The 13,625-nt window shown below is 37.6% G+C and overlaps 1 protein-coding gene and 1 non-coding gene across 4 annotated transcripts in view; one reads left to right on the top strand and one right to left on the bottom strand.

The window, feature by feature from the left end:
* ITPR2 (inositol 1,4,5-trisphosphate receptor type 2) overlaps positions 1-13,625 on the bottom strand; it is a 420,025-nt gene that overhangs the window by 366,462 nt on the left and 39,938 nt on the right. The window lies entirely within an intron of this gene.
* On the top strand, positions 4,946-5,064 carry LOC112480324. Its single transcript, XR_003046564.1, has one exon. It is a non-coding gene; the product is annotated as a 5S ribosomal RNA (ribosomal RNA).

Here is a 13,625-nt window from a genome sequence, read left to right on the forward strand (position 1 = left end):
ATATATATATGCCGATTAGTGAAGATACCTGCCTTTAACTTTATTAACAATGCTGCCCAAATATATAGAAAGAAAATAAGGCTGAGAATAAAACAGGAATTAAAGGACTTCCACTATTACAAAGTCAAAACATTAATTACACTCAATAATTTGCTTTTTGCTTTGTTTTTACATTTGACCTCTGGACAGTCATACTGTTTTTTTAACGTGACATTTCAGGTATTGGATTTTTTCCTTTATATAATAACATTACAGAACCTAACTCCCAACCTAACCACACAATTCACTTTGTTTAACTCCTTTCCTCCCAATATTTACCCACATCAAGGTATTTAATTATGTACATACAATCAGAGTACAAGTTGCATAACTGTGAAGCTTTCTACAACAATTACAGCTGCACTGTGCTTCATGAAGTACATCTAAATAAGAAGGACAAATTCCACAGCCCTACTTCTAAACAGAGCTGAAGCTTCCGTCCTTTAGAAAATGAGCATTCAAAACCATTTTTAGCCTATTTATACCTCTGCTTCCAAGATAGGACACTCTCTGGATGAGCTTATTGCCTTTTAGTTTTCATAGCCCTTGAGAACCTCTGGAAATTTAAGTTTAACCATCTCTAACTCAGTCAGCGGAAGATTCAAACACATATGTACACATACAGACCCACACACACCAGTCACAGTCATATAGCAAAACATGACAGAAGCACCCAGACTCAATGAGTTCCTGGGAACCTTTTATTTTCAGAGCATAAATCTCCCTTCTAGGCATCCCCAGACAAAATGGACACACAAGGCTCCAGACGAGCAAAGGTGACTCAGTGGTATGTCACAAACTGAGGTAGGAGCTCTACTTTTGAGGGCTGCTTTACTAAGTTTTTACCTATCTTATTCCTTAAAAGACAAAGTTCTCAAACTACTTCCAAGCATTTATAAAGCAAACAAAGCCACCTGCCAGAAATGTTTGCTTTATTCTGAAACTGCTGTATTTACCTTGAAAACCACAAAATGTAAATAAGGGCACCTGATCAGAGAAAATCTTTAAACTACTCACTTACCAAATCAACACCTGGGAAGGAAAGGCAGTTGACTTGGACTTGAACACATGATATACAAATGGAGCTTTTATCTTAGTGGTAGTTTGAATAAGTTAATGATTAGTAAGCTTTATGGAGATACACAGAGACTTTCATAAACAAAATATAACTTTTATGAATTTATTTAATACTCGGAAGAGAGTAAAACAAGTAAGGCCCACCCACCATAAACTGTAGAAGTACAATCTAAATTCATACATACTTCCACTTAAAATAACAGATATGTGTATGACACTCTCTCCCACTGGCGATAATTTGTTGTAGAGTATGTGAAAACAAGTAATTTGACCTTTTTTTAAATTTAATTTTATTAGTTTCAAGCATACAGTACATTGGTTAGACATTTGTATAGTTTATGAAACAATCCACGACTGCTCTTACTCTCCTCTGGCTCTCTACCTAGCCATCACATTAATGCTAACTGCTTTCCCTGTGCCGTGCTCTCCATTCCTGTGATCAACTATCAACTACTAATTTGTACTTCTTTAACCCTTCACCCCATTATCCCAGCCCAGCAATCCCCCAACCCCTCTGTCCGTTGCCAGATTGTCTTCTATATTTGTGAGTCTGTTTTTGATTAGTTTGTTCTTTTTGTTCCTTAGATTCCACATATAAGTGAAATCATATGGTATTTATCTTTCTCGGACTAATTTCACTCAGCATAATAACCTCCAGGTCCTGATTTGACTTTTTAATATGCCTAATACATGACAAGATAAGAGAGGATAAGGAAAATAGTTCATTTAAAAATAGCTACCATTTAGTTCATTGAGTTTTTGAGTGAGCCATAGTTTCAGATCTACAAACAGTCCATACTTCTCACCACAATATGTTCTTAGAAATTATATTATAAAAAGAATGCATTTCCCATAGGAAATTCTACTGAAATAATATAATTGGGATTATTTTCCTAAGGAATACACAATTAATCATGAATATAGCAGAAATGGAAATATTCTCACCCTCCATATCATTTAGAAAATCAAATATCCTATAAAAGTGATTCAAATGTACTTTGTAAAGATCATTCGTTTCTCCAAAATTAAAACTGCAACTATATCTAAAGACCTCACCAAGGACCTACCTAAGAAAGCCCAGAGAGGCAAAGAAAGAGTCCTGAGTGAATAAACTCTTTCTGCATCTTCCACACAGCCAGCCTTAGAGGTGAAAAAAGTCACAGAAGTATAGTTGAGTAGGAAAACTTCCTTTTTTTTTTTTTTTTTTTTTTTTTTTTTTTTTTTTTTTTTTTTTTTATTTTTTTTTTTGCTTCAGTGAAGTCAAGAGAATATTTCTGGGTCAATTGAACTTCTAGCCACCTCAGGGCTGCTTTTGCCCCTCAGGGCTATTCATTCTTGAGTTGTCTAAATTTACCCCCCAGCCTCAGCTTTTTCCAGAATGGCCTCTAAATGTAGTCATATATTATGCAGCCTTTCGAGACTGGCTTCCTTTACTTAGCATAAATCATTTGCTAAATCACCATGTCATTGGGTGTATCAGCTGTTCATTCCTTTTTAGTATTGAGTAGTATTCCATTATGTGGACATACCGTTGTGTGTACTGTTTATTCATTCACCAAATGAATGAGATTTTGATTGTTTCCAGTTTTTGCTATAAACATTCACGTACAGATCTTTGTGTGAACTTAAGTTTTCATCGCTTTGGGTAAATAATTAAGAGTGAGATTTGGGAGGTAATATAGTGTGCGTGTGTTTAACTCTTTTCCAAAATGGCTGTAGCATTTTGGACACCGCCAGCGATGCATGAGAGACCTAGTTGGTCTGCATCCTTGACAACAGTACTGTTGTCAGCATTTTCAGTACCATCAGTATTTTTTCATTTTAGCCATTTCTGTAGTGGTACTTCATTGTGGCTCTTGATATTGTTGTTTTCTTCAATATTGGTATTCTCAGGGATTCCATTTAGAGTACTCTTTTCTTCTCACTCTCACAGCTTTAAATTCCATCCATATGCTAGTAAATGTCAAATCTGTTCTTCCACCTTGATTTCTCTCCGGAGCCTCCAAATCAACATATCCAGCAATCTTCTAGATCTGCTTCTCTGGCAGAAAGGATGTCAGAACCCAATTCATTACTGTGGTAAATTGCACAGTGGCCATAAATTCTTCCCATCTCTGTATGCATGTCCCTTTGCAGGTGACTTTGCAGCTCCTCCCATCAAAAGGCAGAGTCAATGTCCCCACTCTTTGCATCTGAACTTAGCCATATAGCATCAGTAAATGTGACACAAGCAGAGGCTTGAATAATGTTTGAGCACTGGGGTTTGCCCTTATTCTCACAACACTATCCCTATGTGAAGAATCTCGGCTAGCCTGCAGATAATGAGGGACACATGGCCCAGCCATCCCTATCAAAAACCTATCCATTGGCAGATATGTGAGTGAAACCATTCTAGACCATCCAGCTGCCAACTGACCACAGATACACGAGCAAGTTCAGCAGAGAGCAGCCAAGCCAGCTCAGAACAAAAGAATCAGCCAGAAAGCCCACAGATTCATGAGTTAAATAGATCGATGCCATGAAAGCCACTCAGTTTGGGGGAGGAGGTGAGCTGTTACACAGTAATAGAAAACTGATACAATTACTCACCCCTATCATGCTACTAAAATCTGAAACCTGGGAGAATTCTAGGACACATTTTCTCCCTCACCCCTGCCTCCCACCCTACTCCCACATATAATTAGTCATCAAGTCCTAATATAGTTAAATACATCCCCTTCTCTCCATCTATAGCTATTATATTACTCCATTATCAAATTTTCTGAACTATTTTAACAGTCTCTTAGTTGATAACCCATCCTACATTTTCAACCTCTCCATGTAAGAGAACAGTCTTTCAAATTTTCATTTCTGCTCATCATAGCCCAGCTTAAAATCCTTTAATAGTTCTCCACTATCTTGAACATAAAAAATCAAGTACCTGAGTATGGCATACAAGGCCATTAGGCACTGGACCCTCCTCCAAGCTCATCTCTGCCACTCTTCCACATTCTCCTAAGCTTTAAACATTCTTAAAAGCCATGACCACAAATGGTCATGTTACTCCACACCTCTGTGCCTCAGCCAGAAATGCCTCTCTCTCCTAAACACCCTCCTTTCCACCTCGTTGACAACTGTCTATTTTTCCATAGCTCCAGCTCACCTCCATTCCTCGCTTGAATTCCCAAGCCAACGACAACCCTCTTCTCAGTGCTTCCATAGCCCCCGTCAGATTAGTCAGTGGTTAAGGATCTGGATTTCAATCAAAGGTTTGCTTCTTTCTAATTGTATGACCTTGGGCAAGTTAGTTAACTTCTCTGTACTTCAATTTCCTCATCTATAAAATGAGATGTGACAGAGAATGTTACCCCTTCGCCCACAACATCTCTACTCTCCTCTTAAGGTAACAGACCTCCTGAGTTTTAGGTAGGCACATGGACAGCCCAATAACACTTTCTACAGCCTTCTTGCACCAAAATATAGCCATGCATATTGGTTTCCTGTGGCTGCCATAACAAATTACCACAAATTTGGTGGCGTTAAAAAAAAACAGAAATTTATTCCTTTGTAGTTCTGGAAGCCAAAAGCCCAAAGTCAAGGTGTCTTCAGGTTCATGTTCCCTCTGAAGACTGTAGGAGAGAATGAATCCTCTCTTGCCTCTTTCAGCTTCTGATGGCTCCAAGTAGTTTCTTTGGCTATGGCAACCTAATTCCATTTTGTCTCTGTCTTCACATGGCCTCTCCTCTGTGTGTGTGTGTCTTCTCTTCTGTTTCTTATAAAGACACTAGTCATTCAATTTGGGGCCCACCTGGGTAATCCAGAATGATCTCATCTCAAGATTCTTAATTTAGTCTATAGCCATGCCACCCTGAACGCGCCCGATCCCATCTGATCTTGGAAGCTAAGCAAGGTCAGGCCTGATTAGTACTTGGATGGGAAACCACCTGGGAATACCAGGTGCTATAGGCTTAAAAACAATAATAATAAAATTTTTAAAAAATTCATAAAAAGTTAAAAAAAAGATTCTTAATTTAATAATGAATTTTTTTAAAAATTCATAAAAAGTTAAAAAAAAGATTCTTAATTTAATATCATTTTCGAAGACTCTCTTTTCTAATTAGGTAACGTTCACAGGGTTGGGTATTAGGACATGGATTTATTGGGGGGGAGCACCATACAACCCAATATACTAAGTGACTATAAGATATGAACAGGAGTGATATTTGTCATTCCAGATATCATTATGAAAGAATCTTCTTGCTCTTGATTCCTCTTACCCCCTTTCTACTAACTGAAAAATGGTGACTATTGGAGCAACTTTGAAAGCCATGTGTAAAGCCATAATATGGTTCTGAATCACTCACCTAGGAACTATTAAGTGAGAGAGAAATAAACTTCTCTTATATAAATCATTGTTTTTTGTTGTTGTTTTATTTCGGCTATAGCACCTTATCTAATACATGCACATAATAATATCAATAATATATACTACATACTACGTAGAGTTGTGTAGGGATTAAGTAGATTAATAAAATATAAAGCATTTTGAACATTACCTGACATATAGTAAGGACTAAATCAATGTTCGTGATTAGCAGCAGTGATAGTAGAGTAGTCCTGGTCACATTTAGTTATCATGGATTTACTTGTCTATTTCCTGCAGAAGACCACATTTTGCGGGGTAACGGTGTGGCGCTTTCATTTCAGTATTATATTTAAAAGAACAGTAAATGTTCCATTATGTAAGTTAGCTTTACATATCACTTATTACCCTAGGAATTCCTTTAATGAAAAGGTGCATACTAGGCCTGAGAAGCCTGGATATCCCTTTTCCACATATACAAATCTTTCAAGTTACACATTAAATGCTGTCTTCACTAAGATGCTTTCTTCACCTCTCAAAACAGGAAATTAAAATCTCCATCCTCCCATAATACTTTCACCATACCTTTTTATTTAGCTCTTATCACTGTCTCCCTTGTGCTATAATTCTTTATATACACATCTTATCTCTCTCATTAGATTATAAATTCCTTGAAAGCAGCATTCATTTCTGACTCATTTGAACCACAGCAACTAGTTCACACACTGCACTGCACACAGCAGATATTAAATAAATCACTATTAAATGTATCCAAGATCTCATAGAGTTGAAAAACAACAACTTAAAAAAAGCTTGCCTCACCCTACAAGCTGCGTGACCTTAACCATGTTATTTTACTTTTCTAAAGTGTAGTTTCCACATTTGTAAAATGGGGCTATTAAAAATTAAATAAGGTAACACGGATAAAGGCCATCATAAGTGCTCAAACTTAAAAATTCAATATTTAGGACTTTCTATTCTTAGAAAGAGTCATCTTGGGTATTAAGTTAAAATACCCACAGACAAAAGGTACCTATTCAGTACTTACATGAATTTGGACATACAACCAGCTTCATATACAACACTAGAAGGGAGATTTTTATACACAAGCCAGTAAGTAAGCAGCTTGGGAAAACTGGCCCCTGGACACATGATTAGTAAGTGAGGGACTCAGAGAATAGTTCTCATTCCTCAAAAGCACATGCATCACAGGTGTTAATTTTCTGCCCATCATTTCTTACTCATAAGAGAGAGAATTAAACTTCACAATTTTAAGCCACAAATCAAAGTTCATACACTGTATATATCACAGACATGACTGTGTGAGTGCTGCTTTAACAGCAATTCATGAGACTTTCACAGTATGAAGTCTTATTTACCACTTAGAACCACAACAACTTCTCTCCAGTAGAGACTAAAATATTTGAAAGTGCAAGTACTTTTACAATCTTGACTAGCTTCAACAAGAAAAGCAAAGAGGCAATGCAATCTGTTTTTATTTCATCCTTTGGCCTTTCTCTGAAAGCTCACTGAGAAAAGTAAACTTATTATCCAATTTCCTCTGCCACTTAAGAGTTTAATAATAGAGGATTGACAATAAAAGGTTCTTAATATAAAGACTTACCAGAAATATACAGGATCAACACAGCAATAACATTCAATTGGAGAATTTTAAAGATGTTTTAATATAAATCATGTAATCGTTGGCTTGCAAACCCATTGTAATTTTCTAAACTTCTTTAAGTAGCAGCCAACTACAAAATGCAATAACCTAAAAAAAGTTTCACTTAATACATGTAGAAGTTTTGTCTTCTGCTATTCACACTATAACAAATGTTAGAATGCACATTTTACACCAATGAACTTAAATTTAGAGGTGGAGAATTTAAGACTATAATAAAATAACAGGTCTATACATTGCTTTATCATAAAACACGTAATCAACTAAGAGCAATGATACATGCTAGGTAGTATTAAGACACCCAAAAAAGCATCTGATGACAGAACTGAAATTATATTGCCTTTAAGAATTACAAGTTTTTTCTAGAGCTTTATTCATTAATTCAACAAAAAGTAATAAAACACTCTTCTTGATCTTGGTAATTCAACAGAGCTCAGGCTAACACAGTATTTACCCTCATACGATTTACATTCTAATTGTAGGTCAAATAAAGAAACGGGTACAAATTCTGAGCATGCACTAGTCATGTGTCCTCAGGCCCAAGTTCACTGACTACCACAGTGGACAGTTTCCAGCATGCTGGCAGCCTCCCACTTCGAGCTCCTTCATCTCTCTCCTTCTCTTCAGGAGGGCTTTCCCTGACACCAGGAAAACTTGCCCAGCTGCAAGCAGTAGCAATCCAGAGTATGCTGTGGAAATGGGTAATTATACCCTCAGGGGCAACCTGCAACCCACAGATGATGGAAGTTGGCTGCAGCCTTTCTATTGGAGATTCTGAGGAACACATGTTCCTCATGGTTTCTCAGAAGACTCCAGCAGGACTGAGCCCCAGTTGCCACAGTGGGGAACATTATGGAACACTTAATTGCCTTTTCATCCTTTAGGCTCATTCTCCCCCACTTCCTCATCCATGCTTCCAGGGATCACCTCCCAAACATGAACTCTATCCAAGTCTTCCAGGATATGATTTGTAGGTACTCCAACTAACACAGTCCTAATCTATTTCCCCTCAGATATATTCAATAATACTGGAATAACACATAAAATGAGATAATCACACATATGCCCTTTATCAGCTTAATAAATTTCAAGATGTCATGAGGCTGGGCATTTGAATAAATAATTTAGATGAGAGTTAAGATGAGAGAGAGAGCAAGAGGGAGTCAAGCTAGAACAATGAGCCAATGCTAATAATATGAAACGTAACAGAGTCTCCACTTGGTTCCAAAGTACCATTTATGTACAGGAGAAGGGACATGAGGATTCAGAAATGCAAATGACTACAGATGGAAGTAAATTAGGGAGTCCTGCCCAGGACTCTTGGGCTACTATTGTGGCATCCAAAAAAGAGGGAGATTCTGATCAGACTGTACCCCAATGTACTATATTCAGTTCTTTCTACACCACTAAGAATTATACTGGCAAATAGGAGCCTAACCAGAGGACAAACAAGCCACTACGATGAAGACTAGAGAAATAACTAAAGAATTTAGTTATTTAGCTGGCAACAAGTGAAAGAAATTTTTTAAAATTAAGACTGTATAAGAAAAGATCAGCAGAAATGTGATCATTCTAAACAAATACTTAAAGGATACTGTGTGGAAGAGGTATTAGATTTAATCAAAGTGGCTTTACAGGACCAATAGGTAAAATTTATAGGAGGGCATAATTCAACAGATAGTATGATATAGTGGTTAGGAACAGGTCTGGAGTCAGACAAACTTGGTTTGGATCCCAACTCTACCAGTAGTGAATTCGGTGACCTTAAGATGGTTGCATAATTTCTTTATACTTAACTCTATTGACTTCAAAATTGATAGCAACAATTTCCACTTTATAGGGTTTTGTGATTCCTAAATAATAATGCATGGAAAGCCCTAAGCACAGTACAGCACGTATTAAATTTCAAGAAATGCTAATTATTTCAAATCTAAAATTGTTTCAGTCTTCATCAAAAAAAAAAATTATACTACCAAATCTGAAGGAATTCAATACAGCAATTGTTAAGCTGGTTGAGGAAGTATTTATAACTGGCTCATACTGTAGAATCACTGTTAGACAAGATTGATATATTCAACTACATAAAAAGTCAAAGCCACCACCTAGCAAGATGACTTTTTTCACTTATACACTTGCGCGTTTAACCTCCACCTCCATGTGTGAAAGCAAAAGGTGAGAGTCCCAGCCTTCAAAATGACTTCCCTGAATTATCTAGAGGAAGAACTGAGTTACAGAAATGATTTTGTCAATCTTCCTCCAAACCCTAATTTTCACTACCTGCTTTAGTGTTCCACTACACAGCAGAGAAATTCTCTATTTTAGTTCCAATTCCTGAAGCATTCCAACTTACTGGTTCAGAATAACCTTTTGCTTGCCAGAAGTGGCCACTTGGTAGCCATGGTGGATTATGAAATAGGCACATGTCAAATGACCACAGAATCTCAGAGTTGCAAATTTCAAGACCATATGGCCCAACCATGGGGAATATCTAACCAATCAAGAGAAGGAGCCATCTTCTCTTCCCTCAGCCCACCTAGAGATTGGCTTCCTGAGGTCTCCATTACTTCTATATTTTATCACCCTAATGGTAATAAAAGGACATACAAACCTCTCTTGATTTGACTTGTATCTCCTCCTAATAGAAAAAGCACATGTATCAATAGGCACAGACTTTTGGAAACATCCACACCAGACAGAAGTCTTCTAGAGAATAAGGGGAGAAGTACATAAAGTAACTAGGAAAGAAAAAAAATCAAAAGAATATAAAGTCAACAAAAATAACTGCCATTATTTAGGACCAGTGATAAATTATGCTGACATTATGTACCCCTGATATGACAAAAAGAGAGTTAACCTCGGTGGGAGTCTCAAAACCTTAACCCCAGTCTAATCATGAGAAAAATATCAGGCAGATCAAAACCGAGAAACACTCTACAAAACACCTGGCCAGCACTCCTCAAAAGGATCGGGGTAATGAAAAACAAGGAAATACTGAGAAAATGTCACAGACCAGAGAAGACTAAGAAGCCATGACAACTAAATGCCATGTAGGATCCTGAATGGGATCAGGAATGGAAAAAGAACATTCATGGAAAAACTAATGTGAAATCCAAAGTCTAAAATTCAGTCAACTTTAATGTACAAATGGTAATTTCTTAGTTTTGACAATGTACCATGATTATGTAAAATGCTAACCTTAAGGGAAACTGGGTGAAGAGAACTCTCTACAGTACATCCTTCACAACTCCCCTGTACATCTGAATTTATTCCGAAGTTTAAAGTTTATCTCTTAAAAACAAAGAATATTTTATCGTTAAAATAATTTTACACGCATGTAAGAGAAAACCACTGTGCTTCTGTTGATTGTATTCTGATTGTATGGTTTCTACTGAAAAAATAGCTGTCCATCAGGTTTTAAATAACCCTGGGGAAGTTGTTTACTCGTTAAAACTTAGTTTCCTCTGTTCATATGTGAGGCAATGTGACATAGCCAAAAGAACATTTCATTGTATAACTGTATATGGAAGAGAATCATTTTAACCTTTTTGGAACTTTAGCTCCTCATTCAAAAAATTGGGGCAGTTATACTACATTTACTTTTAATCACCTAGCTCTCAACTTTTATGATTCACATGAACAAATCACAGAGTGAGTACGAAAAACAAAAATTTTTTCAAATAAGTTTGAGAATACCATGCATCTAGCTGAGGTAAGAGGAACTGAGGTGTAGCTGAACTGTTGATAAGCTATTGTTTCTTCCCTTACTTAAAAAGTAACAATAAGGGAGGGCGCTTGGAAACTTGGCAGAGGAGTCTGGAAATTCAGGGGTGGTGATTCTGGGAGGCAAATCTATGAAAAAGCAATGGTTTTTAAAGCCAAACGGAACAGGGGAAAATACATTCTGGCAGAAAATGGTATAATGCAAGAGCTGTGAAAGGATAGGCCAAGTGAAAAGATGAGGCATTTGGGACCACAAAAGTCTGCTTATGACTTAAGCAGACCAAGGCGCAAACAAGCCCCCTCATGGAATTCTCCTCTGGGGTTCCAGGAGGATGGGGTTCCAAGCATCATAGGGAAAAAAAAACTCCTTTTCTCATGATGAATGGAGAGAGAGAAATAATTTAGTCTTAAACTAGAGGTAGAAAATGAGAAAAAACTAGCAAGGACAATATTATATTAGAGGAACAGCCAGCCTCCCAGGGGTGGGATGGAGCACCTGAATGATTCTTGTTTGAACCACTCCCCGCTGAATAATATAATACTGAGTATCTATATATCTGTATATAATTACATGCTGGGTATAGAACTGTTACCCCAAGGTTCCCTCAGGCACACTAAAACGATCTTTACACTTTAAAACAATTCACTTCACTGAGAAAGAGGAAAAGAAAAAAGGCAGCCACAAACCCTGAAGGGTTAGCTTTGAAAGATTAATCCTCCCTGACTGACAGAGAAATAAGGCTACCCATGCTCCTGGCAGTGAAGTGTGGGGCAACCTTGGGAACCAAGTTTTAGCACATGATCCCAAGCAAAGTTTGGGTCTCTCATCCAAAAGCATCTAAAGGGTTCTTTTTTTTGATATCTACTATAGGCAAAGCTCTATACCTATAAAACACAAAAAGAAAAAATAAAATCCTGCCCTTGAAGAGGTTATAATATAATATAATATGTTAAAAGAAATACATCATGCCTTTATATTATAAGTTAACTATCATTTGTATAATGACTTAAAACACTTTCACATTTATTCTCTGGAAAGATTTCATGGCCTCACAAAGCCTTCTGTGGTTGGCGTTGTTCTTGTTATTATCCACCCTACTTCCACCAGCCAATGACAGATGTCCTCTGAAGCTCAAAGCGGTTAGGTGACCTACTTAAGATGACGCAGCCAGAGAGCGGTACAGTCAAAACCTGAACTGCTTTTTTCTCTTACAAATACAGATTTGTTGTCCCAGTTTGCTTTTAAAACTCTTCTTTTTTATCTTTAATGTACTACAGTTCATAAAAGGAGTTTCTGTGGATTTGGTTTTGTTTATCATTACTACTCTGAACTCAACGTGCCCCTTCAACCTGAGGCACAGTGTTTTTTCTTCAGTTTAGGAAACTTCTCGCTCATATTTCTTCACATATTGCCTCATTCCCATTTGCTCTAGCTTCTTCTAGAATTTGATTAGGTACTGCCAATCCTTCTCAGTCTATCCTCCAAGCTTTTCATGACTCATTCATATTTTCCTCTCTTGGTATGTCTCTGTACTGCATCCTGGATGAGATCCTCAGATCTCTTTTCCAAAGCACTAATTCTCTCCTCATCTTTATGTAATATTCTAGTTCAAACTTTTTAGAAACTATCTGTTCTTTTTTCATATTGTCTGTTCTTCCATTAGGGCTTCTCTACCCTCTTCTCTTCTATCTTTGAAATCATTTCCACACGTATATTGCATAGTCTTTGGTAGGTGGTTCCGGCACATGACTCGTCTATTGGTTACAACTATTAACATTACCTCATGGTAGTTTTATTGTGAGTCTATCACTGTAACCACAGAACCAGCTCAAAATGGTCCTATCCCGTTTAACAAGATACTGAGTTGTTCTTCAGAGACAACAGACCAAAACTGCTAGCCATGCAGTTGAAGCATTCATAGAGGAGAAGACTTTGACCTGCAGCTGCACCAGAAACCAAAGTCTCACCTCCTCCTGCAACACCCCCACCTCCCCAACACACACCACCACGGAAGCAAAGGACCAAGACGTAACCAGAACTTGAACATGAGAACTGTTTCAGAAGCCAAGGGTCCTTGTCCAGGAAGATCTGGTGTCCACGCTCCTTTAGTATAAATGGCCCAGTTCCAAAGTCCTCCAATTATAACTTGCCTACCCCAGCACTTCCACACTCGTATTCCCCCTAACCCCTTAAAAACCCTTAACTGAGTCCAGCTAGCAAGGTGGATTTGAAACACCATTAGGTCTCCCATCTTCTCGGTTGGCGCCTTCTCGATCAATAAATTTTTCCTAACTCCAAACTCTGATATTTTGAGTTTTGGCCTTTCAGACTGTCGGGTACATGAACTTGGGCTTCAGTAACATCTTCAACAGTAACTGTCATGGCAAGAAGACCTCACTTGCCCAGAGTTGGAGGAGTGTCCTTACTGAGCGGTTTTATAAGTGCTTCTAATGGGCAGTGTATCTCCTGCATCCTGCTTTATGTTAATTTTTCTACCTGGGAAGAAATTTGGACCTCTTATTCAAAGTGACCAATTTAACTCAAAGGACATTTATTGTGCTTGTCACTCTCTCTCAAAAGTTCTGAGTTTAGGAAGGATGAAATATATATGATATTGTTATAATGAGAATCGTGTGGAAAGTGTCTATCACAGGAAGTAAAACATGGGAAATATTTTCCAAACGTTAAACATCTCCCCTCTCCAGGGCAGTAAGTACCACATCCTGACTTGGCTCTAGGGAATCCCTTTGACTCTCTCTCCAGAT

The sequence above is a fragment of the Pteropus alecto genome, unplaced genomic scaffold (assembly GCF_000325575.1).
Source record: "Pteropus alecto unplaced genomic scaffold, ASM32557v1 scaffold103, whole genome shotgun sequence".
In the NCBI taxonomy this organism is placed as follows: Eukaryota; Metazoa; Chordata; class Mammalia; order Chiroptera; family Pteropodidae; genus Pteropus; species Pteropus alecto.